The 15,176-nt window shown below is 34.5% G+C and overlaps 1 protein-coding gene across 3 annotated transcripts in view; it reads right to left on the reverse strand.

The window, feature by feature from the left end:
• Nucleotides 1–15,176, reverse strand: part of LOC113520463 (somatostatin receptor type 2) — a 174,565-nt gene that overhangs the window by 36,687 nt on the left and 122,702 nt on the right. For all 3 annotated transcript variants that reach the window (XM_052894893.1, XM_052894892.1, XM_052894891.1), the window contains one exon: nucleotides 13,940–13,985. The gene's annotated coding sequence lies outside the window, so the exon portion shown is untranslated. The remainder of the gene's footprint in view (nucleotides 1–13,939; nucleotides 13,986–15,176) is intronic.

A 15,176-nucleotide genomic window follows, 5' to 3' on the forward strand; every position in this document is an offset into this window, starting at 1 on the left:
AAGAGAGCATGAAGAGTTACTTGGTAGCTTAAGTATATATATATATATATATATATATATATATATATATATATATATATATATATATATATATATATATATATATATATATATATATATATAAGTGGTAGTCTGTGAACACACTACCTACGTTAGAAATTTTGGTAAATGATTTTACAATATGGCAGTTAAATTTCAAAAATGAATAATAAAATTTACGAATCGGTGAAAAGAAAATATATGATTGTTAACCATTCATCGCATCAATAATTAAATCCTAATACAAACAGGGTTCAAGCAATTATTGAAGTTTGAAACTTTGGCTATAATGAAATAATTGGCTCCAACAATGACGATGGAAGACTTAGTGCAGTGTCGTTGAATTTGATCCCAAATTGGTTTCATTAGAAATATCAACTTTACTATCGACTGGTTCACGTAAATTACTTCCTGCTTCAAGAATAATTCTCAGAATTTGTGCATAAATAGCGTCACACAGTGTACTGATAGCTGAATTAACTGTACCTGATTATTTTTCTGGGAACGTCGGCTTGCTGTCATACGAGAAAGGTCAGAAATAACTATTAAAGCCAGATCTGAATAAGACTAATATTGAGATTGATTTTTTTATACAACTTAGAATGCCAAACAAGCTGACGGACCACATTTTTTTTTACAACACAGGGGGCAAACGAGCATGCGGCTCACCTGATGGTAAGTGACTACCGCCGCCAATGATCACCCACAACACCAGCGGCATTGCAGGTGTGCTGCCGGCCTTTTAAAAAGGAATATACTCTTTTCTTGAAGGTTATGTTGTCGTATCGGTTCGGAAATACTTCTACTGGAAGTTGATTCCAAAGAATGGTTGTGCGTGGGAGAAAGTGTATATGATTTGTGTATGCATTATATTGTTTATTTAGGTAAATATATTATTATTATTCTTATTTAACCCAGAAATTAAACGTCTAACCTTTGAACTATGAACTAACAAAGCGTTTTAATAACAAATTATAATTCATAAATATTATTATTGGTCGAAAACTATTAAATTACGACCTTTCTGAAACTACTCACCTGAAACCACAGCATTGTTTATTCTAATATATCGTAAATACTCATACATTTCACAAGCATGAATATTCACGATGGACAGCAGTTATTTAAACGATGTACTGGTCCTTTATGATCCCTATTTAGCATATTAAAGTTTGTTTAACATAAATTTAATGTAAATCTAATATATAAAATTCGGGGGGAAGGGATTCTTAGTAATGGGGTCTAGTGAACTCATTGCTAGCAATACACTATCAGGTCGACCTCCACGTGGTTCCCCCTGGAAACCATCGTGAAGAATTCTTGTTGAATTCGTCACGATGGGCTAACTGACCTGCTTCATCCTCACCTATCATCCTTCACTGGTGCCCCGCAACTCCTCCGAAACGGCTTTACCGATTTTTATGAAATTTTGCGTGCATATCGGGTAGGTCTGAGAATCGGCCAACATCTATTTTTCATGCCCCTCAATGATAAGGGTGACTTACCCCTAAATATTTTTTTTTATTTTTTTAACAATTCTTTTTTAATTTTTATTTTATTTTATTGATTAAGCATTGAAAAATACATACAAATTCAAATTTTCATGCTTTTACCATCAACCCCTATTTTTTAATCGCGATTTTTTATATTTAGCAACAGGGTTGCAATATGGCAAGCGAATATAATAATTGTAGTAGGATAAATTTTCATGTATAGTTCTAGAAATAACGTATATGGTAAAACAACGTTTGCCGAGTCGGCTAGTATTATTTTATTATTACTTGTAGACACATATCTATGTGTATGTATCGATTAGCTGCGGTTACAATAAAAAATAACAGCCTATTTAGTGGTGTCTGTTTAACAAACTGTTATAAAGTAGTAATGGACATGTATAGTCATAATAAGAGAGTAACATGAACACCTCAGAATATACTGTGACGCTTTGAGGACGTTTTTTTTTAATGGGTGATAATGGAATGGCAATCTTACGTCGCTATTGGTATACACCGGCGAGGCACCAGTGAAGGATGATAGGTGAGGATGAAGCAGGTCAGTTAGCCCATCGTGACGAATTCAACAAGAATTGTTCACGATTGTTTCCAGGGGGAACCACGCGGAGGTCGACCTGATGCCCTATCATTATCATTATATATTGCTAACAATGTCGAACTCCATTGCTAACAATCTCTTTCCCCCACGCTGTGAGGACTAGGTTATTATGTTCATAGAGATGGACACATGGTCAAGAAGATAGTAATAATTTTGGGAAGTAATAATTAATAATAATAAGAAGAAGTAATAAATAAATAAATATATAATAATTTGTCTTGGTATGAACATGCAAGGACATACAAGGTTGGTTATTTAATTAGATTTTATTTTAATTTCGCTACTATTGGTATGTGTTTAATATTTATATACAATATTTAAAATTTGTCCGCCTCTATTAATACCAGAATTTCCACCACCTTCTATATTAGCCATCAATCTTCGACTGCTATTTAAATGGCATTCGTAGATTGAGTGTTGGCAGTCACCTGAGGGAGACTTTGTACAAAAGTCGTTTGCTTGGCCACCTCTGTCCCATTCGTGTTTCAATCGTGAAGCAGTTGTGTTTGCATGGCTGTGTTTCAGTTTGAAGAACGAGATATGGCAGTGAATTTATAGAGTACAGAGGAATACACCTGAATCCTCAGGAATGGCAACGCATGGGGGGAATCATGGGCGAAACATTATACTCTGATATGTCCATGGTACTGCTAATGTCTATAGGCGACGGTCACCGCTTTCCATCAAGTCAGCTTGTTTGCCATTCTAGTTTGCAAAAAAATTAAAGTATTAAAAAAAAATAGATAAATATCTACTATAGTTGTTGTCGATGTATAAATTAATCAGTTTCTACCAAAATGTGACATTTGCATGCTATTCTCTAATGGCTAATAGGCTCGAAACTTTATGCAATATAAGACCACCGATACCTACACTATTTAAATGCTAATAAATTTATTATTATTGTTGGAATCAAATGCGCGGAATTTTTTTAAATTTATTTATTCATTTTACAAAAATGAGAAATACGCAATGCCCAGTATAAAAGTTGATGGAGGGAAAGCGTGGAAACAGAACGCTGTGTTGCAATGCTACATTAATCAGTGTTTCCATGTATAAAATTTACATTGTTAGTTTATGGTCTTACAATAAAAAAAATATATTTTAAGAAATAATATTGGATCTTAACAATTATTATTATTTCTAGTATTTGTATTTATTAACTAATTATAAAGTGACTTAATCAAATTTGTCAAGCGTGATCGAACAGAAGGGACCAGTTGGCGGGAGTTTACTGCCGTCTCTCGGATTAATCGTGTTTGATTTAGGCATTGATCACCGGGGAGTTGGACGGAAATCCGAAACAGATTTAGTATCGATATCGACCTAATCAATTTTAGATAGATTGAATATTTTAACGATTAATCCTATTAATATTGTTATTCGAGATGAACGCCACGTTTTCCGGGTGACAGTATCTATCTATCTTACTAGAAAATAGATTTAAAACACTGTTTATTTAAACAGTCTTTAACAAAATTCCATCACAAGAGATTAAATACTGTTTAGTCAGTGTATATTATTTTGACAAATTATTATAGTAAAATTTATTGGTTTATTATTTATTTTATTTTATTTATTTATTAGTACAAATATGTGTACATGGCGGACTTAATGCTAAAAGCGTTCTCTCCCAGTCAACCATAGGAAAGTGTCAGAATACTCGAATGCGGTACTACTAATTATTGATATACATACATACTAAAATTACATATATAAACAAATAAATATATATGAATAACAAATATACTTACACATATATGACATATACTATATTATACACGAAATTGAGAATAATATAAAGTACTTACTGCTCGGATAAAGTAACAATGTGAGCGTGAACGTTTTTTTTTGAAAGACGGTTTAATCGGTAGTCTCTTAATGGAAGTCATCAGGAAGTGCGTTCCAGAGTCGTGAAGAATGTAGGAGAAAAGAGTTTAAAGCGAAACCGAGGGAAGACAGTTGGAGAGTATTATGTTATTGTATTATTTTTAACTAGCAGTATTCTGCGACTTCAGATAAGGTAGCAGTGGGTGTTGATAGATGAGGATGATATCAGGTTAAGAGAACGAGACCTTAATAGACCATTAGCTGATTTTCTTTAAATTTATTGTACATTTTTACTTAATCAGAACAGGTCTGTTTAAAAAGAGTCTTTATTATTTAATATTAGACTATATATATATATATATATATATATATATATATATAATATCAATTAAATATAAAAAAAGAAAGAGTTTCTGAATGCGTCTGTATGTTTTTTTAGGTTTAATATGTATTACCTCTAAACTCAGTCAGTTGTAAACCGATTTGGATATTTCTTTTTTTATCTGAAAGGATATACTTACAGATTGGTCCCATAGAAATGTTTTAGTTTATTAACTTAGTAGTTTAGTTTTTAATTTATAATAACCGGTTTTACCAAAATAAAAGTCGGTTTTTTTGGAACGCAATTTGTAATATATCTAAGACGTTGTTCTATAAAAAACCATTCATCATGATAAAATTAATAACGAGTTAACCAGAATTATCGTTCGTAAAAAGAACTATCAAAATCGGTTCAAGGTAATATACAAAAAAATACAACCGTATTCCTGGCCTAAGAGACTAGTAACATACTGACAGAGAGACAGACTGCAGCTGGGCTCCGTGTCTGTTCAAAAACAGCAATCGCGTTACATAATATTGACGTTTCAAATTACACATATGGTATAATTGAGTGATAAAGTAACAAATGTAATCAGTAACAATACAGGGTCACAAAGGTGACCTTGTATTGTAATTAATTAATATTCATGTAACATTTAAATAAAATTTAACATTTTAACAATAAACTGTTATGTCCTTGAAGACATGTGTAATTAAGCAAATGTGAAAACTACAGGGACCACTAGAGGGAGACTTTGTACAAAAGTCGTTTGCTTGGGCACCTCTGTCCCATTCGGGTTTCTACCGTGAAACAGTTGTATTTGCATGGCTGTATTTCGATTTGAAGGGTGGAATATGGCAGTGAGTTTACAGGGTACAGAGAAATAACACCTGAGTCCTCAGTATCATGGGTGAAACAGTATACTCTGTTATGTCCATGGTACTGCTCATGTCTATAGACGACGGTTACCACTTACCATCAGGTAGGCCATCAGCCTGATTGCCATTCTAAGTTGTATAAAAAAAAATTAGTCAATATCCAATTGAAAATAGTCGGCAATACACAGGAAACTCCCCTCGTGTTGCAAGTATTCAAGGGAGATGGTAGCCGCTTTCTATAAGGTTCGTTTTCTCTTTAGCCTTGCTAACAATAAAGAAAAAAATACGCGTATTAATTAACCTCTTGATTTTATTGAAAAAAAAATGTTTTAACTAAATTAAATAGTGAGTCTTTTAAACCATATACTTACACAACAAGTGGTTAATAAAATTATATATATAATATAATATATAAGTATACAACTAGCGGTTCGCCCCGGCTTCGTACGAGTAGATAGATAAAAAAATAAATAAATATTAACTTTAACAGGCATTATTTTTACACCTTAAGATACATTATAGAAATTGTAAGTGATATAATTTTTAAAATTGGTCGAGTCCTTTTTGAGTTTTAGTTTAGTTAGCAAATAAAAACAAATGATTATACATACCAAAAGTAAAATCTTACCCTTTTATAATATTAGTTAGATTAATAAATGGTTTAATATTAACTATACCACGAATAGAAAATAAACTATGTCAAATATGTATACACGAAAATATAGCATGGAGAGACCATGTAATGTTGAAGTAACAGTTACCATTTTCCATTTTTTTTTTTTTGGTGAATGAAAATGGAATGGTAACCCTGCCTGCGCTAACGGAATACGCAGGCAGGGCACCAGTGAAGGGTGATCGATGAGAATGAAAACAGGCCAGTTAGCCCATCATGATGAATTCATCAGGAATTAACCATGATAGTTTCCAGGGGGAACCACGAGGAGGTCGACCTGGTTGGGTATATTGCTAGCAATTGGATTTTTAGTCTCCATTACTAACAATCCCTTACCCCCCACCACTTTCCATTAGGCAGGGCGTCAGCTTATTTGTCATTCTAAAGTGCATAATAATATCATCTAATTAATTACATCTATAAAATAAATAGAACAAATCTGATATTAGTTAGGTAAATTCCCACGCAACCATTTAAATTGTATTCATTGGATATCTTCAATTATTTCCGGCTCTTTGCCGGGAGGCGTCGACTCAAATTTATCTCTGGGCCAAAAGAGGTTGGGTTTCACGCTGCGAATCAATGAATAACCGTATTTATTCTGTGTTAATTCCAATTATGTCTGCACCCTATTTTAAATACACTGTGAATGAATTATGGAAATACAGGGAATTTTTGGGTTACATTTTGGTGGTCATAATGTTTTTATACTTTTTAATATTTTCATTCTTATTTGTACAACTTTCATATGTTTACGTTAATACAAAATCGTAATGCAATTGTGTTAATGTATATATATAATGTTAATATATATGTATATATATATATATATATATATATATACACACATACACACATACACACACAGATGTACAGAGGAATAACACCTGACTCCTCAGGAATGGCAACGCATGGGGGTATCATGGGCGAAACAGTATACTCTGTTATGTCCATGGTACTGCTCATGTCTACAGGCGACGGTTACCACTTTCCATCAGGTGCGCCGTCAGCTTGTTTGCCATTCCAAGATGTATAAAAAAATGTCTTATATTCATTTGCTGATATTGTAAACATGGGTGTTTTGTAGTAAACAAATAAATGATTATCTATATTTCAAAAAGTCTCTATTCTATTTACACTTTTAGCGCCAATTAGCAGGGTACTTTAATTTGATCCGTACTTATAAAAACTACAAAATTTAGAAAGCTGCAATTTATGTAGAACACGGGTTTATTTTATAATGTAACCATCTGCTAACATCTTTTTTAAAGAATTCAACTTGAAAACTAAGCAGGACACTACCTGTGCAAAATTACAGACAGCTAGTCCCTTATAAGTGCTCATAATAAAAATAATAAAATAAAAATAAATAAAAAACAAAAAACTTCAGACAATAGCAGCCCATAAATGTTAGAAGGAAAAAAAATGGACTCCAGATTGTAATAACATTTTGAAGCGAGTAATAGAATTATGACAATTTCATTTTCTCAAATGAAACAAAACCGAATCAAATATTCACCTTTCGTAGATTATGTCTCGTGACGGTACTGATTAGATCACACACATACGGCTTTGTATTTTCAGGAAATTGTTGGCATATTTACATAATACCTAATGTATTGTAACTTAATAATCCACAGGTAATAAGCTTTGTTAAGAGCGTTAATAGATAATTCGTGTTTCAACCGTAAAGCAGTTGTGTTTGCATGGCTGTGTTTCGGTTTGAAGGGTGGGATATGGCGTGAATTTACTGGGTACAGAGGAATAACACCTGAGTCGTCAGGAATGGCAACGCATGGGGGGTATCATGGGCGAAACAGTGTACTTTGTTATGTCCATGGTACTGTTAGACCGGTATATAGATATGACATCTAAAATATATAGATATTGCTATATATTATCCACCACTAATTAAAACTCATATGAGCGCATCGCTAACAGTCTGTTATATATATATAATAATGTTTGCTAATCTTAATTAATCTCTAATATAATATAATAAACAAATATACAGCTTTGTCCTAATATAATTAACACCGAGCTTAGGCAGCTTTAATTAAAACGAAATAGAATAAAAGATACCTTCACCTAACATTAGTTTATTAAATTTGCGCTTTATACATAAAAAAATCCTCGACTCGCAATATTAACAAATGTAAGAAAGTTGTATTTTTATACAACTTAGAATGGCAAACAAGCTGACGGCCAACCTAATGGAAAGTGGTAACCGTCGCCTATAGACATGAGCAGTACCATGGACATAACAGAGTATACTGTTTCGCTCATGATACCCCCCATGCGTTGCCATTCCTGAGGACTCGGGTGTTATGCCTCTGTACCCAGTAAATTCACGCCATATCCGTTCCTTCAAACCGAAACACAGCCATGTAAACACAATTACTTCACGGTTGGAACACGAATGTGACAGAGGTACCCAACCAAACGACTTATTATATTATACTTATTAGATTACATGTTTTATTATTATTAATTATACTCTCATTTCGTAAATGTCACCTTGTCTACTTCAATTATAACGTTGACATACAGTTGGGGTCAAATCATATCATGAAAAAGATTAATTACTTTATATAATTAATACGCTTTCAAATGTTTAAGTTCTTTCCAAGTTACTCTTAATAGCTGGAATGATTTATATTTCTATATCAGATATACTTATAGTTCACTGTCTACGTTGTAACTGCTTGATGGAACTTCATTAGTACAACATTTTAATAAAAACGGTAAGAAGGTATTTGTAACTGTATTTTATCAATTTTAAGTTTAAAATTATTAATTTATTTACAATGAACACACACACACACACACACACACACACACACGCACACGCACACGCACACGCACACGCACACGCACACGCACACACACAGTATGTATATATTTATACATAATAAGTATAGTAATTTTTATAAGAAGTGATACAAAAGACGGCCTTACAGCTAAGCAATCGTTGGAAGTGATTGGAAGAGATTTCTTTCAAACCACTTTTAGGTGAAGAACGTTGAGATAAAAGGCACGGGGTAGTTGGTGTACGCTATATAGATAGATTAGTAGATGAGTTCATACTAGTATGAAATTACATCATTGACAAATTTCAATGATTTATTTATGTCATGCCCAGGGCCGTGCCTGGGTATATGGCCGCCTGCGTGCCAGTCTGTATGGCCGCCCCCAGGATAACATTAAAAAAAACTACTTTAATTTTTAATGTTTATTATTATACACAGGGCATCAAACCGGGAAAAAAATCAGTTTTTGGTTGGCATGACTCATGCCACAGGTTATTTAAATAGAACTATTTTGTTTAATTCCGCTACCATTAGTATATATTTGACTGCCAACACTGTGTAGATTCACCATTATTATTACTACTAGAAGTTCCACAGTCTTCCTTTATATATAGATAGGGTATTCTAGTAATGGGGCTATTTGGCTCCATTACTAACAATCCGTTTCCCTCCTACGGTAACAGCTTACCATCAGGTGGTACCGTATGCTTGTTTGCCACCTCAGAGGTATAAAAAGAAATATTTATTGATACATCCAATACTTTAACAGGTCAAATACTTTAACAATTTTCCCTTATAAATCTCCACAATGGCCATTTTGTTTACGACATTTGTCTCACAGCCACATGAAAGCGGGTGTTTCCCTTCTAACATTTAAGCGTATGGTTCCCGCGAGACAACTATCACTTTATAACGAAATATTATCAACTAGTTTATATTTCAATATGATATTAATAAATAATATATTTCTCATAAAATGTGTTTAATTTTTTTTTTACACAATATAGAATGGCAAACAAGTTAACGGCCCACCTGATGGAAAATGGTACTAACAATGCATTATTATTACCACTTTCCTTTAAAAAAAAACTAAATCTAAGCTGATTGATAAACATTTAAGCATCTTTAAAAACTTCCACATTTCTAGTATTAGTTAAATTAGATCGCGAAATATGTCCGTAACATCTCCGCGTAGTTTGACAAACTCTTTAGAGGCGGGCACCTGACGAGAGCAGTTGGGGGAGACGAGAACTCAAATAAATAGCGGGTTGATGGAACACCATCAGTCAGGAACTAACATCTGCGAGAGGCGAACGTGTTTACAGGTAATATGTGTTGAGTTTTCTTTATAAGTCTGAATGTTCTTGATTCTCATGGCAGTAGTCTAGGATTTTAGCTATCCTATTTAGAAGAGAACCTCTTTCAGATAATAATTTTCTAAATCGGATGTCTTTTGAAGACAGTTGAAAAATTTACAACAATCGCCACTAAATTGGTAAAAATAAGAGCAATATGAAAGTAATATTTTGAATTACAAAAACAATCATGAAAATCGATTTTGAATTGTCAAAGATATTGCATAAATTACACACAAAAAATACATTATAATTGTGAGCCTCTTTACTTGAAGTTGGTTGAAGAGTTAAGAGATAAGAAAACGCTACTTAAGATCAAATAATGGTATTCCAAGGAAATCGAGAAGTTAATCCCGGGGAGCTTTCCGTCCCTTAAACAGATGCCCATTAGAAGTAAGGGCAGCTTTTAGAGCTAACCAAAAGCCATAAATAATGGGAATTTACGGGTTTGTAAACATTTGTTGTAAAGATCTACTTTATATTTTAATAAACACACCGAGTTGCCATAATTTTTTTTTATACAACTTAGAATGGCAAACAAGCTGATGGCCCACCTGATCGAAAGTGGTAACCATCGCCTATAGACATGAGCAGTACCATGAACATAACAGAGTATACTGTTTCGTCCATGATACCCTCCATGCGTTGCCATTCCTGAGGACTCAGATGTTATTCCTCCATACCCAGTAAATTCACGCCATATCCCACCCTTTAAACCGAAACACAGCCATGCACACACAACTACTTTACGGGTGAAACACGAATGGGACAGAGGTACTCAAGCAATCGACTTTTGTACAAAGTCTCCCTCTGGTATACAAGTCTCCCTCTGGTATACAAGGTAGTACAAGTAGAGACAAGTAATTGTGACGTAATAGTTAAAGACAGTGTGGTAAATGCGCTGTGTTTTAAGGTGACATCTCTACAGTACAGTACAGACGGGGCACTGCATTCGAGTGCAAAATGAGAATGTAACTTTGGTGGTATTTCATCCGAATAAAACTCATCCGGATTGATGAAGTACTTTTAAAAATACATATTAGATGATATGCATCTACGCAACTAATAGTCTATAATTATACATAAAAATTCCCGGCATAGAATAAGCCAGCTTCCTTTCCCGTAGGGTGTCGTAAGAATCGACTAAGGGAGGGCAGCAGCATCCCTCTTAAAACATCCCTAAAGTCTAACTGCGGTTGCCAGTCCGCCTGCCAAGCGTGGCAACTACTGGCAAAACCCCCCAAGGGGGAGGCTTATATACAGCAGCGGACAGTTTAAGGCTGATATGATGATGAAAAATAGCTACAAAATAAAAAAAAAAAACTGCTTAAAATACATATTCATATGTAGTTGTATTTAATGGTAATTTAAATTTAGATGGTTGAAAATGGTATGGTAACCCCGCCTGCACTAACGGGATACGCTGGCGGAGCACCAGTGAAGGATGACAGATGAGAATGAAAACAGGCCAGTTAGCCCATCATGATGAATTTATCAGGAATTAACCATGATAGTTTCCAGGGGCAACCGCGAAGAGGTCGCCCTGGTTGGGTATATTGCTAGCAATGGGATTCTCAGACTCCATTACTAACAATCCCTTTCCCCCCAAAGTAGTTGTATTAAAATTTAAAATCTACAAACAAAAAGAATAAATAAACCATTATACAAAACATTCAGCTGTTGTAAAAGGGGATGGTTCTCCCTTTGTAAATTGCAGTATCTCTACGGGGTAGTCTTATGTACTGTACCATGTGGCATGCAAATAAATAAATAAATATGAATGTAACCAATTAATAAATTGATATTTCCCTGTATAGTGTAGTACATATAATAGAGAGGAATGATTAAAAATTCAGAGTACCTAATATCTGAAGATTAAAAAATGTATTATAATATTAATTTAAGCAATCTGTGAAAGAATAATTTAAAAATGAAATCTTTAGAAAATGTTTCTGTTCTGAAATGGACGTTTGTAACTGGATCATAAAGAAATAATAGACATAAATAGATTAATAATATAGTATTTTTAAATGCTTTAAATTTAAAACATTCCATTCGCTCTCTTTTCATTTAAAAGTTTCCTCTTGTCGAGGCTACTAATTCATGCATTTTCTTCCAGTCAGCTCTATCTAAGGCCATATGTTTGACTTCCCTGTACAACATGATACTTTGTGTTTCCTTTGTTTGTCCCATGTAGTTATTCCTCGGTCTTCCACTTCCCCTTTTGTCCTCTAATTTAATTTATGTCCTTCCAATTTAACCTCTGACTGACATCTCAAACCGCCAGTATTGGAAGCTGCATCTCTGAATTATACCAGAGGGAGACTTTGTACAAAAGTCGATTGCTTGGGTACCTCTGTCCCATTCGTGTTTCAACCATGAAGCAGTTGTGTTTGCATGGCTGTGTTTCGGTTTGAAGGGTGAGATATAGCGTGAATTTACTGGGTACAGAGGAATAACACCTGAGTCCTCAGGAATGGCAACGCATGGGTGGTATCATGGGCGAAATAGTATACTCTATTATGTCCATGGTAGTGCTCATGTCTATAGGCGACGGTTACCACTTTCCATCAAGGTGGGCCGTCAGCTTGTTTGCCATTCTAAGTTGTATAAAAAAAAATTATCTAAACGGAGAACATTCTACGTACGTACTAAAATTTTGAAATTATTATATATAGATAGCAAATTTGATGTTCACCAGCTTATCTGTTGTTATTTCAGGCGCGATTGAATATTATTATTAAATTTGATCTGTCCCAATTCTATGTCAGTGGCATTTCATCCTCTCTATGAATTCAGTTGGTATGAAATGCCACCTACAGTCTACACCCCGGTGGCTTCGTGCGCCGGGATTTATACCGCTTATGCGGGATATACCGGGATTCGTAGGCGTTTCAGAATAAATACGAGCACCGCCGCGCCGGTGCGCCTCACTAGGCTGTTTTATGTGGACCACAGAATTTTTGAACAAATTGAACTGCAGAGCTATAAAATTTGATGCCGTTTCGGATGTTATTATAAATAAACGGTGCGGTGTGTTGAGGAGAGGAAATATATGTTATTTGTTAAAAACTGAAGTGTTAAGTTTTTTCTTACAACACAGGGGGCAGACGAGCACGCGGCTCATCTGATGGTAAGTGACTTTTTTTTTTATACAACTTAGAATGGCAAACAAACTGACGGCCCACCTGATGGAAAGTGGTAACCGTCGCCTATAGACATGAGCAGTACCATGGACATAACAGAGTATACTGTTTCGCTCATGATACCCCCTATGCGTTGCCATTCCTGAGGACTCAGGTGTTATTCCTCTGTACCCAGTAAATTCACGCCATGTCTCACCCTTCAAACCGAAACACAGCCATGCAAACACAACTGCTTCACGGTTGAAACACGAATGGGACAGAGGTACCCAAGCAATCAACTTTTGTACAAAGTCTCCCTCTGGTGAACTGGTGACTACCGCCGCCCAAAGTTTTCCTTTTCTGGAACTATTTTGTTTCCCCAGTTGTCTGTTACAATGTCATGGACAGGAAAGAAAGTAATGACATATTATTATATTTTCTATATTTACGATTTTACTAAAACTTTTTAATCGGAAGATATTACATCTTCCGGTTTAATTTACGTGTAATTAGATCGAAAGAGTTCGACTAGTTTTGAAATCAATTCGTGATCCTTAGTCATGAGCGACTGTGCATTGATTCCGAAACTAGTCGATCTTTTTGTTTTAATTAAACGTAAATTAAACCAGGTGTTATTATAATAAAATATAATGTGTGCTAACGAAATTTTTTTATTTATTTATTTTTTCTATATAAATTATTCCCAATGAATAATTGTCTAATGTAAACGTAGCGTATTATAACTATAGTACTTATAATAAAATATTTTTACATATTCAAATATTTTTAACGTACCTTTGCTGGAGCAATTTTTATAGAAAACGATCGTTGCTCCTTGTTCCTGTAAAAAAAAAAAAACATTATATAAAGAAACACATTTACGTTTAAACACCAATCCGACGTTCATAGACTATGATAACCGCTTACCATCAGGTGGGCCGTATGCTTGTGTGCCACCTCAGTGGTATAAAAAAAACATTGATTTAAAAAATACATTCTAGTCCATAATTATTGCTAGTAGCATGAGTTTTATAAAAATTATACATATTTTTAAAGCAAATTTATAAAGATATAATTTTTAAGGACATATGGACGAGTATAGTGAAGAATGTAGGAGAAAAGAATTTGAAGCGTAACCAGTACAGTGAGAGTGGAAAGATATTTAGAGAATATTACTGGATCGAAGGTTACGATCGTGAGTTTCAAAAAGGTACTGGAATTTACTGCTTATGTAATGCCCTCACTCAATGGGGGTTATAGTTATGGTTAAATATAAACATAATGTATACGTGTTAAGAAAACAACTAAGTACGCCCATCAATTCTCGAATCTCATCAAATTCTTTATAAAAAATTTCTGTCAATGATAAGAGCTTGGCTAAGTTTGGAACTTGACAGCGTAAAATTCCAACGATATTTATTTAGTAGAAACCCTATTCGGGCACATTCATGTCACTATAACAGAATTACCCACGTCACCTGACTCCGCAGAGCCTAAATCGAATCTAAAGCCAACTTTCCCAATTTCCTACAGAGCATGTCAACGCAGCCCATTTGTGTGCCGGCGAATGATAGATGTTGCTGCGATTGTATTCGATTGACTACTTTTAACTCGAGTCGTTCGATTAATCATCGGTATTCGGCCACATCAGCTACGACGCAATTCATTCTGACAAGTATATACTGAAATTAGCCTCTCCCTAGACCCTCCCCAAACTTTTATTTTAATGGGTAAAAATGAAATAGTGATCCCGCCTGCACTATTGGCACACAATGGCGGGAAACCGTTGAGGGAAGATACGAGAGGTGATGATGAAATAGGTCAGCTTCTCATTTATAATCTTAGTAAAGATCTTAACCCCCTTATTCATATAAACGAGTGTATTTGTAAAACAAATTCATATAAACATAGCCGTGTTGTCTTGGCATAGAGTAGGCCATCCCTTCCTTTCCCGTGGTTGTCGTAAGAGACGACTAAGGGAACGCGAGAGATGAGCAATAGCGCCTCTCTTAAAGCATCTTTAAAGCCTAAC

Source organism: Galleria mellonella, unplaced genomic scaffold, assembly GCF_026898425.1.
Source record: "Galleria mellonella isolate WM207_F2 unplaced genomic scaffold, CSIRO_AGI_GalMel_v1 utg246, whole genome shotgun sequence".
NCBI classification, from domain to species: Eukaryota; Metazoa; Arthropoda; class Insecta; order Lepidoptera; family Pyralidae; genus Galleria; species Galleria mellonella.